Below are 11,104 nucleotides of genomic sequence, written 5' to 3'. Positions count from 1 at the left end.
ACATGATTCATAGTTTATTATGACATATATGACATACCTTAACATACTTGACATTGTTATGTTGGATAAACCATTAATAACCTTCAAGTTCACCAACAAAAATGCAATGGAGAGAAGAGTTGTCTGCGAGCCTTCGTAAAGTGCCTCAGATGCCTTCTCAAGTAGAGGGACATCATGAACAACATCAAGGTCATCTTCACCATCATGATCAGTTGCGTGAGTACTAAATGAGTCATGGATCAATGTATTTGTACCATCATCTTCAATTGTGTTTTCTGGCTCATGATTGCCATCTTCCATGGGATCATTATCTTCAACTCCGATATTCACACCTCCATGTTCTTCCACTTCAAAAACCATATTCTCAGGGTTGTGTTGATCCATACCATGTGGTCCAGGGTGCTCGACCTATATAAAATTGATAAACATAAATAAATCATGATCATGATCTCATCATCACATGATTTATTATGTATATAAATTGTCAAAACAATATAATGAAAAAATTTCCAATGGATGATAATCATGTCCACCTTCAATGTGACGATGCAACCTACAATATTTATTCATTGTTTTGATTATAAGTCTTCTAGTCTTTAACCCCTTACAAATTTTGCATGGACAATAACATTTTCCATCACCTTTTCTTTTCAAGTTTGACCATGATCTAGCAATTGTCTCCTTATTTTGTTCTTCGTTGATATTGTCTGACATGGTCTTTCTTCACAGGTAAGAAAATTGGGCTATAGAACTACTTATATAGAAGTTGAAATGTTAGTTATGAAATCACGTTTCAGTATAATATACCGAATCAAATTACTTGAAAATAGAAATTATCATCATTGAACAAAGCATCTTATTGAATTTAGATTTCTAGTTTGCTTGTGGTACATCACACAATATGGAAAATAAGAGATACTCAATAAATAACAGAATTCATTGATCTAGTATTATCACAATCTACACTTGGCCTTCAATATTTTCTCCTCCTAACACTGTTTATCCATTACCCGTCAAGTACAGAACTCTAAAACCCGTGGCTATTAAAATACATAAGACAACATTGTAGCATCTTATAATCATCTGTTATAAGACCAAAGCACTTGCGAGTGATCCTTTTGTTTGTCATAGTCCAAGAAAATGGTGTCTACTGGAGCCTTGAATAACTGACTAGAAAGAATTTTAATTCCTTTTCTTTTTCCTTTTGATTTTTTCACTGTTACTTCCATCCTCCGAGTCAGATGCCCTCGCCCTTTTCTTTCTTCTTGTTTTTTCATACTCATTTTCATGCTTTGAATTATTTTTCTTTCTTGGTGACTCCTTACTGCTCTCACTATCAGTTTCACTCTCAGAATCTGACGAACCTGATGAACTATAAGAATCATCATTAGAGGTAGATTCATCTGACTCAAGAATAGACTTTTGCTACTACATTACAAGCCTTGGCATATTCTTCAAATACTCACATAAACTCTGAGTGATACCACCAAGACCAATAGAAGTAAAGAAATTGATAGTGAACTATGAATTTTGGGGATTTTCCTTTGGAAAAATTGAATCAAAAGACTCCTGCATTGTTGGATGGTTCAACCTTTCATTAAGCAATAATATACCAAGTTGCTCTGCTTGTTCCTAGAAGAGAATCTTTATAAAAATACAGGAAGAGGAAGTAGTATCTTCCTTTGTCAGATGTATATAAGCAAGACAATTCTATGGAAGAGCATCTGTGCCAAGTAAGTGGGAAAAAAACTTTGCAACATTACACAGTTTATTTGTTTCTAGTTTGTGTATCATAGAATATTGTTGTACAAAACACTTATCAAAAAATTCCTCATAAATTTTATTGATCATACATAATCTTTTCCCAAGAAGACCATAATAACGAAGGTATGTTCTCTCTTGACTACAACATTCTAACAACATGATGCATAGTTCCATCTCTTGACCAGGTTCAAGCTTGATCTTTAGTAGCTTATGATCAGCTTCCTCAAAATCAACACTTGACATGATTGTCAAATAAATTGTACGGCTTAAATTGATCAAGTTTGTCTCTGTCTCAGGTTGTATTCTCAGTGCTTCATCACCTTCCTCATCATCATCATCATCATCATCATCATCATCATCATCTAAATCATCACCTGAATCATTCTCCCCTTCTTCTTCATCTAAAGAAGCATCTCCAAGGATATCTTTCTTTAGTTTTTCATAGGTTGCCTCATGCTCTAAGAAATCAGGATCTGGCTTGAAAACATCCAAACCGGCTTCTTGATCAAGTTCATCTTCTAGGAAAACTTCATGTGTTAACTGATCTTCTTGCTCTACAAGGTCCAATTCTAGACACACAGCCGGATGACCCTTGAAATTAGCTTTGCGAATTGCAAAATGGCCTTCAATTAAAAACTATACTCGTTTGTCAATTTCTCCCTCATGGAGAATACCTCTAAATCTTTCAAAAATCCCATAGAGACCTTTGGGTGAAAGGTCTTGCAACAAAGAACCACATTCTTTCACAAACCCAACAACAGCCTCTACACTGTCATCTATGGGGATCTCTAGTAAAAGGGTGAGAAATTCCAAGGCAATGATCTCATGTGCAACTTGTTGATTCACTAAATGAGATATGAATTTGGTTGCTGCTGTCAACATGTGCTTGTCATTGCATTTGTATGCCCTCTTATGCTGCAAAATAATTCTTCGCATAAGAAGATTGCCAACTTTTGGAAATTTTGTATTTACCACAGCAACCAATGTAGCAAAAACATGTATAAATCTAGGGGATGCCATTTGGGATTTCATACAAGACATACAAAATAGACCCCTCCCATGGATGAGATTCTCTGCAAACAACTTTGGAATGATGTTCTTGATGTTAGATGCACTTACCTTGTTTACTAACCCATTGATACTCTTCCGAAGGGAATCCCATGTCATGTGTTGGTATTCCACACTGCTCTTGTCTTCCACATCTTTCATCATTTGATTCATCTTAAATGGGGGAATGTAAACACCCCCACTTCTTCCAGCACCTTTTCCATTCCCATTCTGAGATGGAGCAAACACAACACCAGAAGTTTTCACTTCCACTACCTCTCTGTCCCTCTTGTTTCCAGAAGCCCCTTTACCACTTAATTCATGCTTATTTCTGTACATAAACCCATCAGGAAACATGAGTTTTTGCATATAAGCTCGCCCAAATATTTTACAGTTATTTTTCATCAAGATTCCCTCAGGAGCTGGCAGATCCTGCTTCCATACTTTAATTATGTTTTCTCAAAGGACAATCCTAAAAATCCATGCATTGTAAACAACATTTTACACCTTTGTTGGTTGTGGTGGCATCACAGAGAATTTACATCAATAAATGAAGAACATGCCAATGCTTTTAATGCAGCAGTAGAAGTCTATCTCTTATTCAATAGCTCTAGTGAAACCCCCATGATATTTTGTTGGAGTAGAATTTATTATAGTCTAGAAAGGGTCTTGTCCTTTGTTGATGGGATATTCATCTACCTCAAGAAATAACTGTTCTTTTCTCTAACAAGAAGTGAAACTAAATGAAGATCTAGCACCATGAAATGAATCCTCAAAAGGATTACTATAGTTAGTTTTAGTAGATAATGATTTGGGTAAAATACTAATGTGGCTTTAGGAAACATTATGTACTAGCTTAGCATACTCTAACAACTTTGGTGTGACATGCTACATCCAATTAAGTCTCCTTTGGTACCTCTATTGTATTTATGGATTGGGATTCAATGTACTCTTTTTATACATAGATTTTACTTTCAACTAAGGGGGTTTGTATGTACTTACTTGTCTTTTGATTGTATCCCTATTTCAAGAATTTCTTGTAAGTTGTACAAGTGGAAGCTTGAACATGCCTTCCATGCTAGCCTTGTTGATATGTTCAACACCATCTTGTGCAACAAATCTTTAGAAATCCACTATTTTTTTGAAGAGTGAGTAGTAGGGACAATCTAGGACACTTATAGAGGTTTTGCAAGAGAGATAAATAGACCTAAATATTATGGCTTAATAATGATCAATAGGTAAATAGATAAGAAACTCTCAATATCAAAATGACTTTCTCAATTGTCTTTATTAGAAATGGATAGATCTACTAATAATGGCTTTATGACTGTATGTCAACTTTAGACTCAGTCCAAGAAGAGCTAGAACTAATATGCGATATCTAGATTTATGATCTCTATAATATAATAATCCCATAATTATGTTTCCACGCATCTATATACCACAACACAAACATCATGCTAGTGTTCAGCCATAGCAATTGATATCCTAATTATAGAATGTGAAATATGCACATAACTATGAATAAAGATTAATAAAAACAAAGAAAGATGCTTATTGCAAATATAAATGACTAATGGACAAGAATTGAATTCATTGTAGATAGTTTTGAATATCAAATTCACTTATTTGTGTGCATTTAGTAACTCATGTACTTGTGGCCAACCATTTATCTCTTTCATAAATTAAACACTTATTAATAACATTAAATGGCTGAGTAATTATGTTTTAGTTGAAATTGAAAATAATATATTTTATTTCAGGACAGCTCACACTATTCCCTATCATATTTTAGTCTCTTGGTTTTGTTAGTAGTGGTTTGATGTCTTTGGAGCTGATCATTGCATTTCTTAGTTATGTTTGCCAACATACTCCCAGCTTGTGCCAAAATGGGAGCTTTGAAACAGGGTATGGACATCCATCAAAGTATAAAAGTTAGAGGAATTTTGTCAGATGTAGTTGCAACTACTCTGTTAGACATGTATGCAAAATCTGGAAGCATAAACAAGGCACAGGAACTGTTTGACAGATTGCCTCAAAGAAATGTGGTTTCCTGGACTGCAATGATTGTCAGATATGCACAAAATGGATTTGTTGAGAAGGCTTTAGAAACTTTCAAGAAAATGCAATTGGTGGGTGTAAAGCCAAATTCCACGACCATTTGTACTATCCTCCCTTCCTGTGCCAAAATGGGAGATATGGAAAATGGTATGGACATTCATCGAAGCATAAATGATAGAGGAATTTTTCAGATGTTGTAGTTACAACTACCCTAGTAGACATGTATGCAAAATGTGGAAGCATAGACAAGGCACGTGAACTGTTTGATAGAATACCTGAAAGAAATGTTGTCTCATGGACTGCAATGATTGTTGGATATACACAAAATGGATTTGTTTAAAAGGATTTAGACACTTTCAAGAAAATGAAATTGGTAGGCATAAAGCCAAATTCCACAACCTTTGCCAGCATCCTCCCTGCCTATGCAAAAATGGGAGCTTTGGAATAGGGTATGGACATCCATCAAAGCATAATAGATAGAGGAATTTTGTTAGGTGTTGTACTTGCAAATGCCCTTCTTGACATGAATGCAAAATGTAGAAACATGGACAAGGCTCGTGAATTATTTGATACGATGCTACAAAGAGTTGCGATCTCATGTGAACAATCAACAAACGAGTATACAGGAGGAAGGGATTGCTGCTACAAAATTTAAAGCTCACTCCTCAATCACAGTTCTATGGTTTTATGAGATTGACCAATTTGCATTAAAAACTAGGGCAATTAACCACCACATGTATACTTTTTGCAACATGAAATCAAAAACTAGGGCAATTTGAATCTACCTCCTGCACGGGATTGCAAGCAATGCCACAAAATCCTTTGACATGGGTTTGATGTTCTTGGGGGTTGAAGTCGCCACGGATTCCTACGTGGGATTGAAATGCACAAATGAATTCCCCTCTTCTTTTTTTTTAAGTATTGGTCGCTGTCGTCGGAATTATGACAAACTTGAGCACTTTTTTGAAAAAAAAGAAAATTCTCATTGCTAATGCCTTCTTCATCAAAACCAAATGGCAAATTTCCATCGGAATTACGATGAATTCGGGCATTTTAAAAAAAAAAATCAAATTTGGCCACAATATACCTTCTCCGTCGGAAACCTCAGTTAAAAATCTAGTCCAAATGTATTAGTGCCATGATCTGCATGATCTAACAAGGTCCCCATTTATATAACTAAGTTGTACTTGAAATATAGTTTATCCCTCCTATCATCGCATTATTCTTTTCAATTATCCACAATGGTGGGATATTTTTAATGCCAGTGTGCTATTTGGAAGTTTGATGGCCATTTGAAAACTTGAATTTCTTGCACTCTAGTTGGATCTTCTCTACACTTTTTATCTATTGCATTTTTCAACATTGCTATAAATTTTCCATACATGATGTCTATTGCAATAACTTTATCAATCACAGTATCATATGTAGACATTTTTAGCCAGTCTCCTTCATCAATCTTCTAGAGTGCTATGTGAGTCATTTCATCAAACTCTCTTGTCCATGCTTCAAGAGCCTTGATCTCTCCATTATCATTTAATATTTCAGTACAATTGTCCAATACTAGAGTAGCATAAATGCACAAAGTTGGGTCCCAATCCGGTGGAAGTTTGTAGGTTGGGAAAAAAGCCCACTAGAAACGGGTGCCTGAATTTTACAAATTGGGCACCCGTTTCGCTTCGGGTTCCTGAGCCATTCAAAAATGGGCACACATTTTTCAAAAATGTGCACCTATTTTGGTTCAGGTGCCCGAAGCTAAACAGGTGCCCGATTTGAAAAAAATGGGCACTTGTTTCTTGAATGTATTTTTTTTTTAAAACCATTTTCCATCATTTTCACTGTTTCAAAAATGGGTAAACGTTTCAGAGGAGCATGGGTACCCATTTTTTTCATCCCAACTGACCCCCAGACCAAATTTTACCTCCTTTCAGGTACGTAGTTTTGTTTTTTATATTCTTTTTTATTTATTTATGTTATATTTCATAAATAAAATGTTAATTTATTGTTATTATTTTTCATTTAAAAAAAATTAATTTATTGTTATTTTTTAATTTTTAAAAATTTGAAAAATGTTTTTTATTCTATTTAATTTCATGTTTAAAATAGTTTTTTAGTTTTTAAATATTGCAAAAAATATGAAAAGTAAAAATAGTAAAAACTTAAAACCCTAGGAAAAAAACCAAAAACCAAAATGTAAACGAACAATAAACATTAGAGACCAAAAAAGACAATAAACCCTTAATAGAAAAATGAATAATAAACCCTAGATAGAAAAAACAAACAATAAACCCTAGAAAATAAATGAACAACAAACCCTAAAAAATTAACAAACAATAAACCCTAGATGAAAATCAACAATAAACCCCCTTTCTCTCTCTCTCAATCTCTCATTACCCCCCCTCTCTCTCTCACAAACACACATTACCCCCTCTCTCTCACACCCACACACATTACCTCCCTCTCTCTCTCACACACGTTACCCTCTCTCTCTTTCATTACCCTCTCTCTATCATTACCTACTCTCTATCTCTCATTATCTATTCTCTCTCTAATTCTTTGTATCTCAAATTATCTACTCTCCCTCTCTCTCTCTATTTTAATCATGCGTAAAAGTTTCAATGTTTAAATTTATATTTCTAAATGTTGTATTTAATTACAGGATTTTTCTGTAAAAGTTGGATGTTTAATTTATGTTTTGATGTTTAATTTATGTTTAAATTGAACTTTAAAATGATAATGAATATGAATGTGATTTTTTTGTGTGTGTGAAAAATAGGGTTCTTAAATTTGATAATACTCTAATTATCTCTCTTAATCCTCACTAGTTCCTAACTTAGCCCAATCTCTAAAGATATACTATATATTTACAAACATGATAACATGCCATATACTTTGACTTAATAGCGGAAAGAGAAACCACAACCTGTCACCTACTCATCCAACTAATTGCACCACCACATAGACTAAATACATAGTCAATGTTAGACTTCCTAATGTCAACATCTCATTTCCAATTTGAGTTTACAAGTCCCTATATTTTTAATAACATGTGGAACAATCCTACTACTAAACTTTCTTCTTTCCAAACTTTGTGCTTTGAAAACTTGGTTGTTGAAAACATGGATTTTTCTTCTTCTTTTAGATTATTCCACAAATCACCAATCATTTTAGTGATCTCCCTATCCTTTCCAAGACGCAATGCTTTCAATTTTTTATACTTCTTAGCAAATAAAAAATTGTAGCCATTCCTATTTTGCTTTGAAAACATGGTTGTTGAAAGCATTTTTTCTAAATTTGAGTCATTGAGATGCTAGATATTAAATTCGAACATAGAGGTAGTATGTCCATAAAGTCCAATGGCTACCAAACTGATAGATTTTCACTAAATGTTAGCTTTTATTGAAGTAACATTAAGTGTTGTTAGTGTGTCATAAAAAGTTTTCAAAGTTTCAACTTGTCATCAAAATGACATTATTGGTGAAGTATCCCAATTGTTTCTAAAATGACATTATTATACTAAATTTAAACTACTCCTAAAGTCTACCTTCTACCAATGTCGCAATGTGCATCTAAAGATGTTTTTGAACTTAAAAAATATTACACTAAATGTAAAATTATGCCTCAATGAGAAATATAATGTCAAGTGGAAAGAATCTCTATATTTAATCATCCATGTATCCTCACATATATGCATTCCAAATATATAACAATTATATCGTTATTGTCATCCTAATAATTTATTGAATCTAAATCATCATTTAGTTCATTCTTGTAATATTTTTCTTGCATTCATTTTTATTTACATGATGAAAATGTAAAATGTGCTAACATGTGTTGTGTGTAGGATGTGATGCAAATGTGATATCTATATGTATGTATGAAATGCTTATGTGTGGTAATGTAGGTGAAACTACATGAGATGCCAATGTTTTTGGTGTGTCATTATACTTAGTCGTGTGATAGCAAGATACATAGACTCAAGAAGGACGATGGAAGTCAATCAAGAAAGGGGGATCAAAGATATGAAAATGAAAGAGCTTCTTGTTCATTATCATAATTGAGCTTTATTATGGCAAAATAGGTTATGACAATCGAGGCATATGTTCAACCCAAAAAGTCATTGTACCTATTTGCATGGAGATAAGACAGTCTCAAACAAGGAATGCCCCAGTTCATACTAGACTCTCAGTGTCCTCATATCCTTGGACAAGTCATAGCATTACTAAGAGACAATTCACAGATAGCAAATAAAAATAGGTGACAATACCCCATCCTCACCTTTCTAGTCAAAGACATCCTGAAAAAGCTAAAAGACATGTCACCAAAAGATAAAAATCAAAATAAAACCAAGACTCGACACAAACATTCACTGTAGTCGTCAACTTTAGTGTCTCTTGTCACTTGTATAAGTCTTATTTGATTGTGGTCACAATGTTTACTTTCACAAAAAGGATAGATAGCACTAAACCATATGTTGTCTGAGTCTGTTGAAATATTTGATTTGTTGAAGTCCATTGTTGCTGCTGTCTCATCTGAAACTGACTGAATCCATGAAACTAATACTTTATTGCAGATTGGCGATACAAGTGTTTCTTTATTGCGAATTGTGTGCAGATAGACTGTAGAAAAGTGGAAGAAACTATACTCCTTAGAACAGGCGATGCTCTCAGTTCCACACCCATCACTAGACGTAGGATTTGCCTTAGCCACAGATAGGAGCTGATTTATTATGGATGGAAAGGGTGAAAAGGGGGTTATTATGAATGGCTAACCAATATTAGGTAGATCAATAACAAACCATGATGGGAATGTGTAAGTTTATTATGGATGAAGAGGTTGTGAGTGTGTGCAAAGTGAAAGGATGAGATGGAATCCTGAAGGAGGGAGGAGCAATGTCCCTACACATGGTGTCAGTGACCCCGTTTTCACCATGGTACTTTCCCAGGGCACCACCAAAGTGGTTTTCACCATTAGACAAAATATATATATATATATAAGGCACTTGTTTGCTAGGTTTTCACCAAGTAACGATTTTTTATGTTTTATGATTTTTTTTTGTCTTTTTGATTTATTTTTTAAATTTTTTTGTATTTTGAATTAGGATACTCTGAGGCTATGTGTAAAACCTGTGAAGGTGCATTTTGTTGATAGGATCCTCCAAAGGTTCACCCTCTGTGGTTGAGAGCTGATATGCACCAAATCCATATGCTGCTGTGATGATGTAAGGACCAAGCTAGTTTGGTTCAAATTTGCCCTTCTTCTCTCTATCTTGCTGATTTTTATGATTTTCTATGAGAACTAAGTCCCCTACCTCAAATGTGTGAGGCTTTACCTTGTGATTGTAGCTGCATTGTTCCTTGACTAAACGATGTGTAGCTTGAGTGTCTGTCTTCCTTGATAAAGGAACGGAGATAGAATTACTAGTGTGTGGACTACGTAGGCCCATATGCTTGTCACCTAAAGAAGTTTGGGCATCCCTGATGACAAAGTCCTTCAAGGAAGTTCCATTAAAGGTCCATGATGTATCGTCAAAAGGGAAAGGATGTGTGGAACAAGTAGATGAGTGATGGAGGCTTATGATTGTGAAAAGAAGTGAAAGTAGGATAACATGATAGAAACTTAAGATCAACAATTATGCTTTTTGACTTGAAATTTTAGAACTTTTGCCCCTAGTTATTTTGATATTAGGTGAGATCATCTCTTGCTCTTTTTTCTTCATAGGATTTTTATCCTTGACATTAATTTTTGTAGAGTCCAATAGCTTTTGATTTTGATTTGGACTGGAGGACTTTTCTTTATTTTTGACTTTTAGATTTTTCTTTTCAAAGCTTGATTTGTGGTCCCTAATGAGTAAGGGCTTTTGTGATTCTTGTTGATCCAAGTCTAGAAGTGGAGTGGAAATGGAATGAGTGGATGAAATGGTAAGGCTATGTGATTTCTCAAGAGGGTGGGTGATACACTCAATAGATTCTTCGCTGGAACCATTCTTAGGACTATTGATATCAAGAGATTCTTGCACCACTAGAGGAGATTTGCATTCAGACTTAGTAGCCACAACACTAGGTGGTTCACACCCAATTCCTTGACATTGCAAATTGTTTATAGATTGTTCATGCTGATTGAATACCTTAGGAGATAGTGGGAGTTGATCAACATGAAATATATACTCACCACATCCCAAGTCTTTAACCTTGAATTTTTCTTTGAGCTCTGTTTGTTTTGATGTAGAATCTTT

At 34.4% G+C, this 11,104-nt stretch overlaps 1 pseudogene; it reads right to left on the bottom strand.

The window, feature by feature from the left end:
- Window positions 1–1,329: 1,329 nt before the first annotated feature.
- LOC131057182 (uncharacterized) lies at window positions 1,330–2,985 on the bottom strand (annotated as a pseudogene).
- Between the last annotated feature and the right edge of the window lie 8,119 nt (window positions 2,986–11,104).

This window comes from Cryptomeria japonica, chromosome 8 (assembly GCF_030272615.1).
Source record: "Cryptomeria japonica chromosome 8, Sugi_1.0, whole genome shotgun sequence".
Classification (NCBI taxonomy): Eukaryota; Viridiplantae; Streptophyta; class Pinopsida; order Cupressales; family Cupressaceae; genus Cryptomeria; species Cryptomeria japonica.
This window is presented reverse-complemented; position numbering and strand designations above follow the sequence as displayed.